General features: G+C 29.0%; 1 long non-coding RNA gene across 1 annotated transcript; it reads left to right on the top strand.

Moving 5' to 3' along the window:
* The first annotated feature begins 853 nt into the window (after window positions 1-853).
* LOC124358751 lies at window positions 854-4,901 on the top strand. Its single transcript, XR_006922063.1, has 3 exons — window positions 854-942; window positions 2,072-2,148; window positions 4,787-4,901. It is a non-coding gene; the product is annotated as an uncharacterized LOC124358751 (long non-coding RNA).
* The last annotated feature ends 2,989 nt before the right edge of the window (window positions 4,902-7,890 follow it).

Genomic DNA, 7,890 nt, shown 5'->3' with positions numbered 1-7,890 from the left:
ACAATCAGTTGAATAGTTTACATGTAAAAGCAAAATAAGCAAACAAAAAAGTTACACTTTCACATTTACAATATTATGAGAATGTTCAAATGATGGGTTATGGGAACTTGAAATATAAAACTTTGACAGATTTCGTGCAAATATTATAGCCAGGTATAGATATTTCAAGTACTAATATATACCCTCTTCAATCATTGTCTAAACTTAAAACATAATATAAAACACAAATGAATTATATGCCGTTAAAAACCTTAAAGTTGACTTTGCCACCAAATAATCTGTATATAAATCCGTTGTCCATTTTAATGTTGTGTGTTGAAACCTTCCTTTTAAATAGCTCATACTTTTAACAAACAAACATGTAAAAACAGTGTGGATGCAAGTAATCGAAACGTTCACCTAGCATATTGAAATGATCTATGTGCGTAACACTTGCAACATTTTCGTGTACTGTATATTAATATTATGTCAGTATCTGGTAATTACTTTCTCTTCCAATTTCTAATTAATTTTAAATTAAATATCACTGTAATTTTAAACAAACCTGCCATCCTGAACATTGCAAAACGTAAATAATGAACTCTTTAAACAAGTAAATGTATACTCTTTTGGATTAAATATATATTGATAATACAAGATACAAACATTAGTAAATAATCTTTTACTAGAAGGGGAACGGAAAGATGGAACGTAAATCGTGTGTAATTTTCAAAACACACAATTACCCTCCTGTTAAATAAATAAAAGCTGGATTGACAGGAATTGGAATTAGACACTGTAAACACTTCAAGACGTTACTTTTCCGTATTTAGCTACCTGTCACTCACCTTGTCTACACAGAGCCTTGGCATAAAAACAGCTGACCTAATATCTGAATACCATTTGAGGTCTGGAACTGCGTGTAGTCGTCTCTGAAATCCTCCAACAATGGAATACTTCAAGGTATGACTGTACGATTTTATACAAATTTTAAGAATATACCTTTAATTTAAAAAGTTATAAAACGTTTATTTTTAGCTTATGAAAGTCAATAATAAGGTTATTAACATAATTGTGTAATATCCTTAACCTGCGATGTATTTTAAGCTCAGAAAAATTCATTATATTGTAAATGGAAATAAAAAGTCAAGGTATTACTGTCTGGTTTTGTTCAACGTTTAAGAATATATTGTTAATGTAAACTGTTTGTTTGTGAAAGTGAATTATAAAGTTATTAATATAATTTTATAATCGCTTAAAACTGTTATATATTTACAATAATGGTTAAAATGATAACAGTGTCTTTTAAGCTCAAAAAGTTCATAATATTATAAGAGAAAACATAAATTTCATGTTAAATAAGCTTTTATCTAATTTTCACATAATTTTAGTTTTTTTTTATTATTGAAAATTAATCTTAATTCATTCATTTATTTCTACTATTAACAATTTTAAAACCTAATAATTTATTAAAACAATTCATATTATATAGTTACATGACATAATATTTCATTTTCATTTTATAAATAATGGAAAAAATTTAAGTTTAATACAACAGTAGTTTTCTTTTTCTCGATTAAACATGGTTTTAGCTATTTGAGCGACATTTTAGACATGTAATATGCATTAATTTATCCATTCATGTATATATTGGTGAATGACATGGTCGGAACATAATTTAATATTCTTTTTTCAATTTTGAAAATATGATGTATTATCATTTATGTAAATTATGTAATGGAGAATTATAACCAAACCATGTAATAAACAACCCAGTTCTTATGTCTACAATTCGAATACTCAGTAAATATTCTTACCACTTGTATTTCTTTACGTAATGAACAACCCAGTACGTAACTTACCACTTGTATTTCTTTACGTAATAAACAACTCAGTACGTTACTTACCACTTGTATCTCTTTACGTAATGAACAACCCAGTACGTAACTTACCACTTGTATAACTTTACGTAACGAAAACACCAGTACGGATACATACCACTTGCATACTGTTACGTAACGATACTTTACGATTACGGATACGGTAGTACTTGTATGATGGTAATGCAATAAATAAATCACTTAATTTGCAGATTATGATGCTGTTAGTGGTGGTAGTGGCCTGCGCCCTCATGATAGCGTGTCCTGCCGTACTGGCCGATGACACCAAGTAAGAATAATTTTATATAATAATAAAAATTTAATAAATAAATCTTAAATTATTATAAACATTAAAAAGTCTAATAACTGAAAGCATACATTATGAACACAATTTAATTTAATTTAATCTTTACAATAAATACAACACCTGTTTATAATTTTGAACAAAATTAAAATAACTCTTTAATCAATGTACTCAATCAATGATTAAATATTAATCACATTTACTCTAAAACAAAAGACAACATATGCATTATTTATTATATATACAGGCATGTAATATCACAGAAGATTAAAAGTGTTTCAACCCATTAATATTTCGCGGCTAGTTTGATTCTATTTGTTACAAACGTATTTCATCCAAAACTTGTCGTTGTTAATTTATGGAATACGTTTTAGTCAAGGATTGATACTAAACCTATCTAAAACCAAAAGAGTAGAATGAAATTCTTTAAACATATTTCAAAATCTCTGTCATATTGTAGTGGTGTGAGTAATTTTACAACAATGTTGATAGTAATTATTTGGAGTTACAGTGTTATAATTGTCTAGTTTTACTCACGTATTTGAAAATCCAAGTCTTAAAAAACTGAGCAAGAATATATTTACACCAGTATTTTTATTTAATTTTAATTTAGTGATGGATCTTTCATAAAACCAGACATGTCTATGTTATTGCTTGATGCTTATTCTTCAAGGCTGGATTGAAATACAATGTACTTGCCTGGCTCAGCCGTATTATGGAAGTGATGAACCAAACCACAGGCCTCACCTCTTAATTCTGAACAAATTGTACTGAAATTGGGCATCGTTAATTTATGTTTTGAGAAAGGATTGATAATTAACACATTTGAAGGTTAGTTAGGAGATTCTCAGTGAATTACTTTTTTCAGAAACATTGCTATGTATGCTTGCTTAGTGTAGGGTCTATTACAAATCTTGATCTTGGTATTTTTTTGGTAAAATCAATAATAGTATAGATGATTGGTTATTTTAGGATCCATTAGAAAATTAGGTCTTGTAAATTTGTGGTTTGATAAACAATACTAAAAGGATAAAACATTTATCATATAAAACCAGAGGTTAAAGATTACTATAATGAATTTCTAGACGTCATACGTTATACAAAATTAAAAGAATGAAAGCTAGGAATAGCACAGAATGTATCATGGATATTACATGGCTTATTTTTACCCAGGATTAATGATAAATAAGTTTGAAGCCAATGAGAGAGAACCAAAGGCAAGATGAAGTTTAATTTAATTTTATTGTACCTACAGTATTTCGTTAGTAAAAAAGCATTCACAGTTCTTTACTTCCGGTATAAAATATTGTCAGCCCCTTAGTAGCGTCTTCTTTGTTGCCCCGATAAAAAAATATACCAGTATACATACTTAATCTTATAAGTCTAATTTTCAGTCCTTGTAATCTTACTTCAGTCTTACTAATTCTTGGCTGCGTAGAAGCATTTCCATTGTTGCTCCAATGAGGAAACTTTATTCATGGAATGTTATAAAACTCTTGTGAGGTAAAAAAACATCGCTTTCTGATCATTGAATTCTACATAACTTTTAATGTAATTTTAGATGCCATAAAAGCCTTAGCATTTTTGTCCGGATGTAAAAAAAATTACATACATAGGACTTAAATGTATTCTTCTGTTTAAAAAGTCCCTTTCCAGCATTTAATCTTCTTCTGGTCTAAAGTACACATATTTTTGCCGTATTAGTGCTTGTCTTCTTGTGCTTCTTGATCAGCAAATAAATACCTAAGGGGGAGTGTTCCTCCTGTATGGAAATGCTTTAGTTTTTTACATGGCTCAAGGGTATCTATGTTCCAATTAAAATGTTTTTTGGGATATTTTAAAGTTGGAAAATTAGTTATGTGTGAATCAATTAGTGAGTGAGGTCGTTAACTTTTACATGATATATTTAACTTCCAAAGTATTAAAATATTTTGGTTAATATATCAGTATAATTACCTTTTATATGCAAGTTTATTTAGAATATTCTTTCAAATAAACAATATTCTTTAAATCTATAATCTGTAAAAGATTTATTTTATTCAGTCATATTCAAGAATACCTAAGAAAATATACAGAAAGTACCTCTGATTTTTACTTTTTTGTCCATAATATATTTTACTAATACAATTTCTTATTAATAGAAAGTGCTTAAACATCCAACCAAACGTCTTAACGTCTCGAATTAAAAGTGTGAAACCATCACAGTTTTACTGAATGAAAAACTTAAAGCAAAAGCTTTCCGTTAAACAAAAACAAAAATAGTTTCGAAACTTTGGCTTTAAAAGCACTTATTAATCTAAACTATAAACAAATATCTCATACACTAATACATATATGACAATTATTTCAAATGAAACACTTGCCTTACGATATCTTTGTTTCTAAAGTCATGTTATATATATTTAGAAGTGTGAAATTAACATAGTTATAATGAATGGAAAATGTAAAAACTTTTCGTTTATATAACTTTGTTTTCAATGCACTTATTAATCTCAACTATAAACAAATATCTCATACACTAATAGATATAAATCATTACATTATTTTCAAATGAAATACGTCACTTACGATATTTTTATGTTCTAATAATGTATGCAATATTGATATGTCACTTGTGTTGCAGGGAGAGTTTTGTCGCTAGAGACATTGGAACATCCACACAAGAAGCTTTGGTAGGACGATGATGATAATGCAGATTCCCTTTGTTATTAAAAATAAAGAATTTATGAAATAAACTATTTTAGTATTTATAACTTTTAATACAATTCTATACAGATCCTTTTATCATTAAAAACTTAACAGTTACTTTTACTAAATCAGTAATTAAAAGAAAATCATGTATAAGCAAAAAATAAGCCTTTTTAAGAGATATAGAGAGATTTACCGTAAGAAATAAGTCAATCGTCGTGCTTTTCTCAGATCATATAATCTAGGAAGACAAATTAGCATATTATTATAAATTATAGGATGAATTTAGATTTTGGCATCGATTTTGTTTTGGTGTAATAGAAATTGATCTAATCATTAACGTCAATAGTCACTTTCATGCCTTATAGAAAAATTAGGATCCTTAAGGTAAAACACAATCCGTCTCCATCATTTGTGAGTACTCGAGATATCGGTCAGTCTCCAGCGGCATCACAGCTGACAATTCATTTCTGGGAAAGCTCACAACTAAGCCTGAATGACAACTGCGGTTTCCAGTTGTGTTTGACACTATTCCTCTGCGGTACTAACTGATTCAAAAAATTCGTTAAAGACATAAAATTCACAAAGTGCTTAGTTGTTAAATGAGAATTAATTTTTACGTTGGTACACAATTCAGCTTATTATAATTGTTGTCTTTTACTCTCTTATCTTTTTCTGAGACTTGAAAGCGAGTGGTTTTAAGGATCAGTCTCTTTAGGAACAAACCAAAAAATTTTACTTTCACAAGATACATATATTTTAAAAAATCAATTATAATTTTATAAGCTTTCCAAAATAAATAAAAAGGACAGGCATATCCCCTTTTAAACTTTTTTTCTCAACTCATGGGCCTCTGGCCTCTACGAAGATCTCGTCAAACATAATAAGGGGGATACTCGTTACAGTACAAGGTTGTAGGTACTGATAAAAAGTACAATAGTCACAAACATGATATGAACCTGCGTTATCTCTAACTTAGTTTTAAACTGTGGCGTTTAAACTGATTTGCCATGAACACTATAGTATATTTTACCATATATAGTGTCTCAAATTAAACTTAATATTCAGTCAAAAAGAGTTTTACATTTTTATTTTTGGTAAAATGTACATACATAAGTATATATAAAAATGGCATAGGCAAATTTATACTGTTTAATCGTATATGATTACATTTAATTGAATGTATTTATCATCACGACAAAATACTGTATTAATGTTGATTGTAATCACTGATAATCACATATGAAATAGAACTAGAATATTTAGACTGCTTAAAACAGTCTGACAGTGATTTACATTGTGATTCATCTGGTAAGGTTTTTAACAGCGTTCATTGATCTCGATTTTTACAATCAAGTGAGCACAATCGTCTTATAAATCGACTATAGGTATCTATATTTATTATGAAGTGATTCTTTCAAGGGCCATCCTTACATGTCTCTTCACACGTTACCCTTTATTTGATTTTCCCTTTATATAACAGTTTAGGTAATATATCAGTAAATGCAATCTGATCAGCGACTATTTCAGTTCAGTTCTGATCCACTCTGATTCCTTTAGTGGGAAAACATCTTCCAGGCATCTTCTTCAGTCACGATAAAAACAAATTTATCTAAAAAATAATATTTTATAAAATATACATGGTCAATGCATTTTCAACGAAAGTTTAAGGCAGTTAAACTTTTCCAAAAAATATCTTAGTTACATAGAACAGAGATTTTGTTTCGTTCTTCAAAGCTAGCTGTCCCGTTCCTTATAGCTCTCGGAAGTGTTACTTTAAATCTTTGCCTTCCAGAAAAGGTCCATGTACCTCCTAGTTTATTATAGAGGCCAGTATACGCTTCTAAATTCTTTGAAACCAATGCTGAAAGCAAATTTTAATATTGCAGCCATCATTAACAAAAATATGATTTATGATTGGAAGGAAGGTAACCTTATTTAATTTAATAGTAAAAAAAAAATTCAGGATAGAAAACAAATATAAAAATCAAACCAGTTATCATAGTTCAAGTCTGGTATTTATTTAGACTGGTAAATATTATATGTATAGTTCTCTAATTACGAGTCACAAAAACCGCAAGCATAAATTTGTTTAGATTTTATTTTTCACTAATAAGCATTTTTACAAGTTCATCTATTCAAACAGGTATCCAAGGCTTTATGTATTGATAATACTCTTGTACAATCTTATAATTTCTGTAGAAGTAAGTTACATTTAAAGAGAACTTTTAAAATAATTGATTACTAGATAATATACCATGTGCGCTACCACTTACCCTAAAGTAGGTTTAACACATCAGCTGGCGGTGGCAGAGTAATCCTGTGTCAGTTGGTACACCTGGCTGCTTGTGACATCTGTTGGTATGACTGATGAGTTGTTGTTTGTAAACGGAATGATTTTTTTACAGCCGTATTGCACATAAATAAATATTGTTTTATATCTTCCTACTCAACTCATTTACTTATTCACTTTGAATCTCAAATATATTTTAGAATATAATGTTGGTACAATGGACGTTCGAATGACAAGCGACCGTTGCTATAATATTTTTATCATTGTAACGAACAATATGTACACCCGTTACATGAATTACTTTGCCCTTGCATCTACTCATTGAAGAAAAACACACGATCTTTATGAATGTAGCTCAAATGCATTTTCTTTACCTTTGAATAACTAGTACATAGGATCCGCTACTAGAACCAGCTTATCAGAGTTTAGGTCAACAGCATGTGATCACCTACTAGGGAGCTAGGATTATATTATGAATATCCAAAAAAATAAAACGTTGGCTAAGCTTTCGTAAAACCTATCACTAGATGAAATGGAAAATGTGATTTCTATCTATCTGAATTATCACACCATTTCTCGAGACTGACCTGATGATAGACTTAACATTTTTGAAGACGTCTGATCTAGTTGCAATAAGCAAGATATAGTTATGCATGTTAAATAATGAATTTTGGATGATTATTAGTGAAATTTCTTATTTTGATATTATGGGTAACCATGATGGCAAAATAATTCATGAAATAAAT

Source organism: Homalodisca vitripennis, chromosome 3 (assembly GCF_021130785.1).
Source record: "Homalodisca vitripennis isolate AUS2020 chromosome 3, UT_GWSS_2.1, whole genome shotgun sequence".
Classification (NCBI taxonomy): Eukaryota; Metazoa; Arthropoda; class Insecta; order Hemiptera; family Cicadellidae; genus Homalodisca; species Homalodisca vitripennis.
Note: the sequence above shows the minus strand (reverse complement) of the source record. Positions and strands in the feature narration are given on the sequence as shown.